Here is a 13,654-nt window from a genome sequence, read left to right as displayed (position 1 = left end):
CTTAGAGCGATTATCGCCCTCAGAAGAGTAAAAAAAAAAAAAAAAAGAAGTAAAAAACGCCACCACTGTTTAATAATGCTATTGTCCAAGAAAATAAAAAAGCTCGAAAGTAAAGATTAACTTCAAACATTTTAATGTTTAGGAATTTATACGATCACCTAAGTCTAATTACTAATTAGTTACTAATTTTTAAAGCATAAAAGCAGAGCACTCTTCAGAAGCCACAGTATAACGGAGAGCGAAACCACGATTTACACCATCCGGCCCGGCATGGCCAAGTGTTTAGGGCGCTCGACTCGCAATTTGCGAGTCGTGAGTTCGATTCCTCGTGTCACCAAACATGATCGCCCTTTCAGCCGTGAGGGCGTTATAATGTGACGGTCAATCCCATTATTCGTTGGTAAAAGAGTAGCCCAAGAGTTGGCGGTGGGTGGTGATGACTAGCTGCCTTCCCTCTAGTCTTACACTGCTAAGTTACGGACGGCTAGCGCAGATAGCTTTGCGCGAAATTCATAACAAAACAAACAAACAATTTACACCATCTCGTGTGAGTATAGACTTCAATTTATCAGAGAAGCAAAAATGACCAACAACTTTCAGAATTCAGTAGCGCAATAGCTATGCAATATTCTTTATTACTATTCTAACTGCAAAATATCATGTGCAATATTCTTTATTACTATTCTAACTGCAAAATATCATGTGCAATATTCTTTATTACTATTCTAACTGCAAAATATCATGTGCAATATTCCTTATTACCAATCTATCTGCAATAAATCATCATGCCAGAGTATAAGCTAATACAATAAAATGGAGAAACGTGAGAATAATGGAATATTAATTATAGCTGTTATAAAAACCAAGTACACAAGAAACCTTCTACCGCCAACTAATAGACAATAAACTCAGTCAATAAACCTGGCATAGAAATCAGCAAAGCCTTAAAATCATTCATATACTTTGTTGGTCTTTAATTCAAAACGAATCTGACTTGAAAAGTAATAATAATATTTTTTCTAGATTTTCGCGCAAAGCTACTAAATGACTTTCTGTATGAGCTGTCTCAGGATTTTAAAGTGATAGGCTGGAAGGAAGTCAGCTAGTTAACACCACCCACTGTCAACTTTTGGGCTACTCTTTACCAACAATTACTGGAGTTTACCGTGACATTATAACGCCTCCATGGCTGGAAAGGCGAGCATGTTCAGTGATGGATTTCGATCCCACTAGACTGGAAAGTATTGTAAAGTTCTTCAAACCTTGAAATACAGTTAGTTGTTCAAGATGGGACTACTTGCATTTTGTATTTAATTATATTCAAACTTTGCAAGCTAAAATACTTAGATTTTTCTAGACACTGTGGCCTATAAGATTTTTTATTATCACAAATTCTATATAATTAATTTTTTATGACATTAAAAAGTACTCTAAAGTCTGGAGAAACCTGTATAACACGACGTCTATTTACTTTGGCCAAAGCGAAGTACATAATATAACGTTAAAGATTTCAAATCATTGTAGAATAATCGAATTATTGTTACAAAACAGCTGCCCTCTAGTGTCACAGCGGTATGTCTGCAGACTTACAACGCTAGAAACCGAGTTTCGATACCCATGGTGGGCAAAGCACAGATAGCCCATTGTGTATCTTTGTGCTTAATTACAAACAAACAAACAAAACAGCTTCAAATCTATACTTCATTGTATAAAATAATTACCTCTGATAAACGTGGCATGCACATTCGTAAATTTATATACGGGAGAAAAGCACATAAATATTGTAAAATAATTGTCTGATATCGATGTTGGTGTGTTGATAACAAAATAATTCGATTGTGTATTATGCGATATAAAATGTTGGAATTTGGCATTGCCTACAAATTTTCATCACCTTAGGCTTTTTTTTTAAGCAAACACAGCATGCACTTTAAAGATAAAACAAGTTTAAAAGTATGAAGAAATATTATATTAGTTTTGTTTCCGGCTCTTCTCTAGTAACTTGTAGCAGCGTTGTTCGTAACTACGCATATCTAATTCACTAAGATGATGAGATGTAACTCTCAGTCCATGGATTGATTTTCGGGTTCGATTTCCTAGCCCGTTTCGAAGGCAATTTAGTATTTGTGGCTCAACCTGCCTTACATTCTAATAACTTATACCGACCGATTCTTCAGCTATGTATCTCACAGCAATTCTTTAAGTGGTTTTTGCCCATTCAAACTATAGTTTTATTGCTTTTCATTTTCTAGGAACATAAATAAATTTGGAGACATAAAGTAAATCAAAACAAACCATAGAATTTGAAAAGAAATTGTTAGCCCTGGAGAGTATATTTGTTTTTTCACAAACATAAAATAGCAAGTGAAAGTCGTTGCTGAAAGTTGTCAGAAATATAACGTCGTGTTTGTTAGAATACAGATGGGGAGTTTGTCTCTGATAAGGCAGAGTTCAAATATTACATACGAACAATAAGCAACAACACCTACTTTACTAATCTCATCGGGAATAATAATGCGTGTATGTATTTGTTCCAGATGTGATGTTAAGCTCACAAACGTGTGTAACCCAGTAACGGAAAACGAGCAATAAATTAGTCGATAATACGGATTAAATCTAACATTTACTTTATCGTGGAAGTTAAGTGGTCGTTAATTAACATCGACACTTTAAAGTGATTGCATAAGTTATGGTAACCTTGACAAGCGGTATATTATACTTTACCTGAGGGATAACCTAATAAACAAGGTTAAAGCTTGACAGCTGATATGTATCGTGGAAGTTAAGTGGTCGTTAATTAACATCGACACTTTAAAGTGATTGCATAAGTTATGGTAACCTTGACAAGCGGTATATTATACTTTACCTGAGGGATAACCTAATAAACAAGGTTAAAGCTTGACAGCTGATATGTTCGTGCGCTTTCACTTGACAGAGATGATGTGTACATGCGTTTTTAGAGAAGCAACGGTATTTGACAGAGGTAATGTGTACGCGTGTTTTCAGAAAACTAACAATACTACAATATTTTTTACCAAGTAATAAAACAGAGTTGATTGTAAAATCTCAGACTTATCTTTTTTACTTAGTACTGTTTATTTGATTTAATAACTTTCGGACAATCCGTTGTAAATCCAACTATGGCTAAGTGAATCGCTGCTAACTTTGTAGAAATGTGATCTTGTTAGACGAAATTCCCCATAACTTAACATTTTCTTTTCAAATTATCGAATTCCTAAAGTCTGAAGTCTGAAAACTGCGTTAATTGAGAACAGGAATTGTCATAGTTGAATCATGACGATTCGTACTCGCAAATGTCGGCGACCACCACCAGACCGTTGTTGTTGTTGTTCACCCCTTAAAACAAGCTTTCCTGTTAGGCAAGTAGTATATAATTACATAATAGGCACAGCTTCACACCCCCCCCCATGTAGATACGTAGAACATAATTTTACATTTCACATGAACATAAAAGAAACGGAACTTTACATCTTAAAAAAAATCTTATCCGAATTTAAACTATATAGCATAATAAAAACGTGAAATTTTAATTTTTTGAATTAAAATTTGCTTTTGTAATAAATATTTATAAACAGTTGAAATTAGAGAAGTTTTTAATGGTAGTATTAACATTGCAAGGAAGAAAAAAGAAAACCTAAAGTACTGAACTTTATATATCAGCGTGCTGAAACAATTATGTTTATAAAAGAAACGATTGTGCAAAAAATAAAACACTTCTCCGAGGAAGAGATTAGAAATAATATTTTACACAGCCACAAATATATTTATATATCAGAAGGCATTCATTTAACATATTGAAAAAAAAATATCGTTGAACTACTTACAACTAAATGTTTCAATTACTGCCTCATAGATGACTCTGTACATCAAGAGGAAGAGGGGAGGGAGAGTGAGGTGGAAAGAATTTGGTGTCTGGTTTCTGTTTTCTTCTAAGGCTTACTAAGGTTGTAAAAAAAATCCAATGATGTTATGTGAACAGAAGGAAAGAAAATGTGTTGATTTCGTGCTTGCACATTTTGTTCATTCACGTTTACACCATGATAAACATGGTAAATTAAAACTGTTATCAAACATTAACCAATGTGGTGAGTAAGTTCATAATATTACTGAATTACAGTGGATCTTCTTTGTATAGCTGAGTAGCTGCTTTTCTAAATTACAAATGTATTTGTCTAAACCAATGGGATTCGACTGGCCGTTAAGTCAATAAATGCTTAGAATACAGTTCAAGAAAGACGCTGATACTTTATTGTTATTGCTCTGTAATTTAAAACTAAAGATTATCATAAACTAGAAATCCCTTTTTTTGTGAATAAATTGCAATTTTTTTCACTCATTTCATAAAGAGCAAAATATTTTCTAAATATTTGCACAATCTTGAAATAACACGGGAATGATAATAAACGCTAAGAAACCAACAGATTAAAGTTTCTTTCAACATTAAATTACATGCACTACTGAAGTTTAGCTGTCGCAGCGCAAAACGTGTTTCGAAAGATCATATGCTATGTCACGTCTGCGATGTGCACGCGTTATATGATCTGGGATCATTTTCACAAAGCTACATGCATGTTTACTCGAGAATGTGCTCTAATTCAATGAATTTTCATAACATAATCTTATTTTCACAAAAACCTAGGTAAAAACATAAATCAAAAGTGAACAAAGTATGCGTACATTATCCCTACCCTCTTGTCAACAACAATATTTAGTTTCAACTCTCATGACACTAGTATGTTAGTGATATGAATTACGCAGTCCGGAGTTTTCTTATACTGTATCAACTCAGCATAACACTGACTCACACACTTTTAGAATTGAAATATTATTTCTCTATGACATTACTTTTTCTAATTAGATATTATTTCAGTAATCAACGTCTACTTAAGCCTGTAGGTATATTCCTTGTATTATTCCTGTTATTATAAGCTTTCTGATACATTAAGTATTTGTTTTCTGTTAATTAGTTTTTACTTACGGTATCTATGGTGAGACTTTTGTCTTCCTTATTCGTGATCCTAATCCTGTTGCTCATATTCATAATACTAAGAAATCACAATGAATAAAAAAGTAGATAAATGACAAAAAGAATAAAAAACAATAGTCTGAGCACTTTCGTAAGGCAGGCTTTTCTTTTTAATTTTTTAAAAATAATTTTAAGTGTCATACGCAAAACGTTGTTGTAAGTATTTAACTAGTGCCTATGGTTAGTGACAGCAGCTCCATCTTTATTTGCTTACAAAACATGATATTTTACGGAGTAAAAAGAGAGTGAAAGTTTTCTATTATTATTTAGATGTTTATGACGTGTAGCTTCACACAATTCAGTAACCATGTGATTTGTACCATGTAGGTATGATGTATGAACTGGTGTTGAACTTCCTCTTACTTATAATTGAGATGTTAGTGAAACTTATCAATGGCCAGAGAAAACTAACGCGGTAACTAGGTTTTGACACTATTATCTAAAAGAAAGATCTAGAAGAATCAAACATTCCCAATACATAACTTTTATTATCGCGAACTGCATAATTACCGATGATGTAATTAAGATAAAGAAATTACTAACATAAATTTTTGAATAAAGTTTGAATAATTAACAAGACGTATAACACCAGACTGACAAAAATCAAAAATATATAAACTGTTTTCTAGCATCACTTTTCAAATGTTTCTCAAACACGCAAAATAACTTTTCTAAAGTTTCATATTGGCAAAAATAAGGTAAATAATAATAAAGAGAAATAAATGCAGTGATCATTTAGGCTTTTTTTGACATGTTTGACATTTTATTGAAGTATGTAGCCAGAATAACTGGGATCATTTTGGCTTTTTGACATGTTTAACATTTTACTGAAGTATGTAGCCAGAATAAATTCTCACAGTCAGTCAATGAATACAGATATTAAGATTAATCAACTCTATTATCTCTTTTTTAACTCCGATATTTATCTCTGCTCAGAACTAATTAACTTTATTAAATTTATATTCTTGCATCTTTCTACAAGAAATACAAAACAAAACAGATTTCTACAAACAAGTAGCAACCACACTATATTTTGATAATAAACTTTCAACTACTTATGTTATGGCATTTAACATCTTCGTGTTCAATTCTGAAGCTTACTGGGAAGATCCCCCAATAGCACAGCGGCATGTCTGCGGACTTACAACACAAGAAACCGTGTTTCGATACCCGTGGTGGGCAGGGAACAGATAGCCCATTGTGTAGCTTTGTGCTTAACTTCAAAACAAACAAACATACTGGAAATATACATGCCGATTACCTGGTTTGAAAAGCAGACTAAGAAAACTGTTTATATATTTTTAATCTTTGTCAGTTAAGTAATCAAAAAGTTTACAATAACAGTAAGATTTTTACAAGGAATATACCAACAAGTTTAAGCAGAAGTTGACAGCTGACATAGTTTTTAATTACAAAGAATAAGGTCATAGTGCAATATTTTTTTCTATTTCTAGAAGTGTTCGAGAAAAAATAAGAAAATTACTTCAAACGAAAAAGTGGTGATAAAAATGTTGAGTCTTTGTTTTTGTCCAATAAGAAATTATAAACTCCAGAATGAATGAAAATGTTCGTGTGCATAAGAATAAGAATAATTCTAAAATGATGTAAATATAAAGTACTTTTAATGTCATCTTTAGATTAGAGTTTGACTTGTTTAATAAATATTCAAATTGTGTAAGTGTTGTGTTTATTTCTTATCTTAATCTGAATTTAGTTGTGTCTATTACCTAGTAGGAGAATATTAAATATTTAAAATTTGCAAAAGAAAACAAATGTTACAAACAATAATATCAAATTATTTTCACCATGAGTTAACCATTCCCTTACAAAGATGATCACAAAGTATTTGTTTATTTGTAAAAAACAACAATCCAATTTCAGATCCTTCTGTAACTAGTTGCATCTTTTATAAATATTTAGCAGCATTCATTCAAAAAATATTACTCTGTTTAAACACACTTTCCAAACTTACGTAACGAAAGTTCCCTGTTTTCACCAAATAATAACTCTGTTACAATTTTTAAAATAATGTGACGAAAACTGAAATTTAAAGGTTTGCTTTCGATAAAAATCTGGAATATAAACTGGTTTTCATTATGTGTAATGTTTTATTACATTCAGATTCAATAAGAGATAAGTTATTACACTGATTTGACTCTGGAGCTTAAACACCTTAACAATATATATATATTTAGCTATACTTACAATATTTTAAGTTTCACTATACTGGAACTGGATCTATTATCAAATTTAACGCCCTTCCCCCAGACAATGCTAGAAACCGGGTTTCGATACCCGTGGTGGGCAGAGCGCAGATAGCCCATTGCGTAGCTGTGTATTTAGCTACAAACAAAATCAACTTTAACAGTGAAATTGCTATACTTATTGGTCAATCATATATGTTCTCTTCTATTTTGTTTTATATAACAACGTCCACTGTTTTTGCACCCAGTATGTGAAGGTCTAAAAAATATATATCATTATAGGGCTTTATATCACTTAATGACTTTAAAAGTTTATTGTAAATATTTCTGGTAATTTGTAAATTATATGTCATCTGTGTTTCACTCGAATATATATATATATATATATTTGATAATAAAACACCATCAAAAACTTCATGTTTCATCCATAAGGGCATGTTTGGGCATTTCAATGAAAAAATAGTAAAATTTAAAAAACCTCTCTTGGATTTTGTTTAATCTTAAAGTGGTCATGTGCCAATTAAAGTGATATGCCCATTTGTTTGAGCAAAATAAATTATCCCTGTAAAATTAATGAAATAAATTAGTCCAGCAGCAAAACTCTATGGATTAGAGATACGTTTACGGAGTTTCAAAGCTAAAATCCGGGGTTCGATTCCCCCGCGGTGGGCCTAGCAGATAGCCCAATGTGGCTATACTCTAAAACAAACAAACGAAAATATATTTTTAGCCCCCAGTGGCTCAGCGGTAATTCTCTGGATTTATGACGCTAGAAAGTGGGCTTCGATAACCTTGATGGACACAGCAGAAAGAGCCCATTGTATATCTTTGTGCTTAATAAAAATAAAGAAAAACACTCTTTTAGATTATATATTGGAGCCAGTCATGGCCTCTTGATCAGATAGTGGATATGATACAGACTGCGCCCATAAAGGTTAATATGGAGAGATTTAGTTTCAGGCTACATTGTTTGGTGTTGCACATTAAGCTCACCATATTCTTAATAAGAACAAGATAGCCAAAGCCTTCTCACCACATCTCACCTTCATACAATAAAAATTATTAACTTTGACGCGAGGTGCACTTCATACAAATGCCCCCTTTCTCTAAACCGTTTTTTTTTGCTTCATAAATTACGGTACTGTTAGAACAATTACTTATTCAGCCTCTAGGACTAAGCATTATTCATTAGCGACTTTCCACTGTTAGAGTGTGTTTTTAATAATGTTTGGTTAACTTGAGAAATACAAGGTGTTACATAGAGAATTAGGTTCATCATGGCAGTAGACAAGTACTAAAGTAAGGTGTGAAAAGCGTATTTAAAACTCAGCGAAACGTACAACACGTATCTGCTATCGATGTTTACAAACGTGGTTTTGTTAAAAACTGTATACTTGAGTGTGTGACAAATCAAACCCATCTACTTCAGTTCGATCATAATATCTCTGATGCACTTTTTTAGATCCCCGGGTGGAACAGCGACTTATAACGCTAAAATCCGAAGTTCGTATCCTCGCAGTATACACACAGCAGAATAAAAAGAATAGTCCCGTTCTCTTGAGTTGGATTAGAGCTTCATGTGCCAGGATGAGTTGGTGCTCATGTATTTTATTTGTGTCAAAGAAAATCGACAGAAAAACATATTGATAACCAATATATGTAGTTGAAGCGTGATAACTAAAAAAATGGAATATTTAATCATTGTAGAGAAATATGTGGTTATGTTTCATGATCTCGCGACCTCTCTACAATAGCTTTGCGACCCCAAGTTTGAGAAATGCTGGCTTAGATGATAGTGCAACAGGAATTGGTAGTTGCATTGTATTCGAAAAAGTCTAAGAATTTTATAATGCCAACTAGTAGCTGATTTGTTAAGTGCTTAGTAATATCGGTGCGCATTGGCTCCGTGGTAGAGTTTGAAAATGACGATACGGATTTGAATCCACGCTTTACTAAAAAGATTTCACCCTGTTTAAGAATGACATTTTCCCATTCAGAATAAAATTAATATGCAATAAACATTTTTACACCTCTTGAAAAATCTGATTCTGAGTTTGTGGTAGTTATTATTTTCTATGAGGATTTCGAGATGAGGATTTCTTCTCACAACATTAGTTAAATACAGGAAAGCTGAACTCTTAAAGTCAAGTAACTTATACAGTGGAAAGTGTTTTTATACATCGTAAGTAACTCAATAAAAGATATTTATCTGAGAGGAAAAAGAGAAAAATCCACTAAACAAATACATTTCTCGAACACCCACAGCTTATCAACAGATAACATTCTTTAAATTTCTACGCATATTAAATATAGATGTATAACGTGAGAGATTTGTGTCTAAGTTTCACAGTTTGTAGTAAGATAAGATGCTTAGCAAATCAATATACTTTCAAAATAAGCTATGACTTATCACTAGAGAGTGTACGTTTCTCCACGAGAGTTTTTAAAATCTCGTATACATATGTTAACAGTTGCTATGGCAACATCTATTAAAAAGTCTTGTCTGAATTCTATAAAACAGGTAAGGTTTATGATACTTTAATCAAGTAGAATGGGTTGAACTGGGTTCTGTTTTTGTCAGTTTAATCTGAACCAGTTTGCTCGACTGGACGATAGTTGTGCCCAATCTTCAAAGAGAAGAAATAATACTGTCTTAAAACCACAGACCAGTAATGAAAAAAAACCTGTTTCCTTGAAAGTTACCCATTTCCACCAGAAACAGTTTTATTTGGGCAGCAACTGAAATAATGAAAACATAATTCAGCTTGAAACATTAAGATTCGTATCATGCAAACTTTTGAAAATATCAAGAACGACAAACGAATTTCATAAAAAAAAATTGCGGAAACTGAAATTTACGATATTGTTATGTACATATTTGCCAGTTAAACTTTATTGTATTGTTTATGTATCTGCGTATTATTTGGGGTGGTATTGTATATATATATACAACTTAGTGCAGAATAATAACAGTCTGCAGTATTGGCAATGTTTTTACTCCAAGACTGACTTCAAGTCAAGCCATATATCAATAAAGCTGTTTATTGGTAAAGTAATTCGGAAGCTGTCATCAAATGCTTTTCAAACCCACTGTCAAACCCGAAAATATTTTGCAGATTATCCTAGCGACAAATATCCCTATCTCAAAATCATTTTCAAAATTCGTATGATAAATGCCATCCCATAAAATCGATTTGAATAACCCCAAACGTTGACAGAAAGTACTTTTGACCATACAATTACCTTTTCACTAGTCTATAAGTTAGAAATTAAAGAAGTGAGCGCAGATAGCACTTGTACAGCTTTGGACGAATATCTGACACAAAGAAACGTTGCTTTAATAAGAGCAGAAATCGGAGTATCTTTTTTTCTCGTAACGTATGTTGGAGTTCTTTGGAATATTCTTTTTGAAGAATTTCAAAACATTATACATTGATTCAATAATCTCACTTGTTAACATAGGGAATAACAACAAAAAGCTAACTTGTGTCCATATCAATAAACTTTTAACTCCAACTTTAACATTAGCATCGGTGTTTTTTGTCATCAACATCGCAAAAACACATATTCGACCAAGAACAGTTTACACTTTTGTATTTTATAGTTATAAGCTGAGAGTTTTAATAATAGGTCGACAAATAGCATCTAAAAGTTGAAACGAATGAACTCCTAGCGTGCAATATTTCGTGTTGTGGTTTTATAATTCTTTGCTGCTTTTAAGTATCTAGTCTTGTTTGTTTGTTGGAAGTTAAGCACAAAGCTACATAATGGGCTATCTGTGTTCTACCAACCACGGGTATCGAAACCCGGTTTCTAGCATTGGAAGTCCGCAAACATGCCGCTGTGCCACTGAGGGATATGTATTTAGTTTTGCGGTAGATCAGTGGTAAGATTTCAGACTTTCAAAGCTACAATCCTGGATTCAGTTTACCTTAGGACTTCATTTTCGTCCTTTTAAGCTATGAGATACAAACTTTCACATTAAAAACATATTTCAATTTCGTGTTTTGGTTTTGTTACAATAGTCTGATTTAACATGAAAAACGATAACAAAAGTAAGAAAAAATTTGAAAATACGGACTACATACACGGCTAATCTTCACGAAATAGATAAAGAATATTGGAATTCACATTATAAGTACTCTGTTTGAAAATAATAAAAACAATTGAAAGATGAAAACGCTCATCTATAACGACAATCGATTGAGGTTTAATGAGTCATTTGCACGCCATTTCATACTAATACCAGGTTGTTTCAGTCTTAAAAAAAATAGTCATTGCGTTGTTTCAATGAACACTTTTTCTCGGAAGCCATGCATGTTTAACGTCTCACGCGAGTTATAAGCTATAATTAATATTTCATCTTTTATAGCAACATGCATAGCAGTAACCTCTATCGAAATATTTAGCATCTACCTAGCCTTCCAGCCTTTCAACGCTGACCTTGAGGGCTTAATAAAACTAAAATTCGTGGTTTGATTCCTGCCGTATGCTCATTGAAGATAGCCGACTGTGCAGATTCGCGCTAGCGAACAAGCAAACGAATATATTTTACCTTGTGTTGCCATAGCTTGGGTATAATTATAAAGACATTTACATAACATTATAAAGTTTTTTTTGTTTGTTGTCAAGCGCAAATGTACATAATTGGCAATCTGTGTTGTTTTTGCCACGGGTATCGAAACCCGATTTAAAGGGTTCGAAGTCTTCAAACTTGTCGCTGAGCTACTGGGGGGGGGCAACATTACAACAAAGGCTAGTACATATAGAAAAACAGAAATACATGCATGATAAGTTTTAGACAGCTTGTGAGGTTTGGAAGCTAATGTTTTAGTAGGATCGGTTTTAACACCGAAAGTGTTAAGCTAAACTAATTTCAGGTTTATGCGTCAACGCAAGTATACTTCAAAAAAAAGTTTGGTTAACGTGCGTAAGGATTTTTACTTTGTCAGCGATAAATTTGGATCCATGAAATTTTCTTTAAAGCAACTTGTTCGTTCTGTAAAGATGTCACTCAACATTCATTTTGGAGAAGTTGATGTTACAGTTGTTCTATAAAAAGTTCGTGTGGAGGTTCTAGAAGCCTAACACACATATATACACTTGTTTTATGCTTATGAGTCATAACAATAGCATTAACACAATTAAAATAATATATTCATGCATATTTCAATATGGTTAACATAAAAAAATTATATAAAAGTAAAACATTTATTTTCAGTCTATGCTGATACTATGTCCTGGCATTTAGAAGTTTCGTCTGATGACATATTTAAAACTATATGACGGTTGTCTTTATTCGACAATAGTTTGTTTTTGAATTTCGCGCAAAGCTACACGAGGGCCATCTGCGCTAGCCGTTCATAATTTAGGGGTGAAAGACTCACCGCCAATTTTTGGACTACTCTTTTTACCAACGAATAGTTGGATTGACCACTACATTACAACGTCCCCACGGCTGAAAGGGCGAGCATGTTTGGTGGGACGGTGATTCGAGCCCGCGGCCTTCAGGATGCGAGTCGAGAGTATGTAAGTGACGTGACAAAAATACATTTACAGTAAACTTGGGTCGATTACTTTTTTGATTTTTTTATTACTATGCAACCCTGGGCGTAAAATAACGATATAAAAAAAACAACTAATCAATCATAATTTTTTTTTAGAAACTTACTTTGCTTCGAGTGCTTTTTTCTTATCTTTATTGCTAGACTGTCTGAGTGCAGGTTTGATATAATTACTTCGGTATTTGAACACAGCCAACACCATTGAAACAGGAAATCTTAAAACGCCAAAAGACACGTGATACACTTTGAAAAAGGTTAGATCAAGGTCGGTAACGACCAGATGTATTTTAAAGAGACTACAGGAATTTGTAATTAAATTTATATAAATTGAAATTCAGATATACAAAAGAATCCCATATATCTTTGACATTTGATGTGTCTGCTTTTTATCGTGTTTGTGTTACATTTTACTTGTCCCTTGAAGACAAATAGATGCAGAAAAGTGTCTTTTTGTTTTAATTTTGTAGAATGTTGAAGCTTTTAAAAACTGAAATCCCATAAAATATACGGCTGTAGAGTTTGTCACGGGAATGTCCTTACAGCAATGCACATTAAATTAGAATTAATTTGTGCACCTACTAAACCAAATCCTACTTGACATCTGACATCCTTTAAGTACCAACTTGAATGCTAGAAGTATCCGTACTATGTTACACATTTTGGTTCATTACGTATTTATTTTTCCTCTCGCCACTACTACATTATTTAAAATAGTCGAGAAAGGCACACAATAAATCATGTTGGTTAAATACGTCTACATGACGTGTTTGTTTGTTTGTTTTCGAATTTCGCGCAAAGCTACACGAGGGCTATCTGCGCTAGCCGTCCCTAATTTAGCA

General features: G+C 33.1%; 1 protein-coding gene across 1 annotated transcript in view; it reads right to left on the bottom strand.

Annotated features, from left to right (window-relative positions):
- Positions 1 to 13,000, bottom strand: part of LOC106457950 (vang-like protein 2) — a 61,698-nt gene extending 48,698 nt beyond the window's left edge. Inside the window, exon 1 of the mRNA XM_022384030.1 lies at positions 12,923 to 13,000. The gene's annotated coding sequence lies outside the window, so the exon portion shown is untranslated. The remainder of the gene's footprint in view (positions 1 to 12,922) is intronic.
- Between the last annotated feature and the right edge of the window lie 654 nt (positions 13,001 to 13,654).

Source organism: Limulus polyphemus, unplaced genomic scaffold (genome assembly GCF_000517525.1).
Source record: "Limulus polyphemus unplaced genomic scaffold, Limulus_polyphemus-2.1.2 Scaffold395, whole genome shotgun sequence".
In the NCBI taxonomy this organism is placed as follows: domain Eukaryota; kingdom Metazoa; phylum Arthropoda; class Merostomata; order Xiphosura; family Limulidae; genus Limulus; species Limulus polyphemus.
Note: the sequence above shows the minus strand (reverse complement) of the source record. Positions and strands in the feature narration are given on the sequence as shown.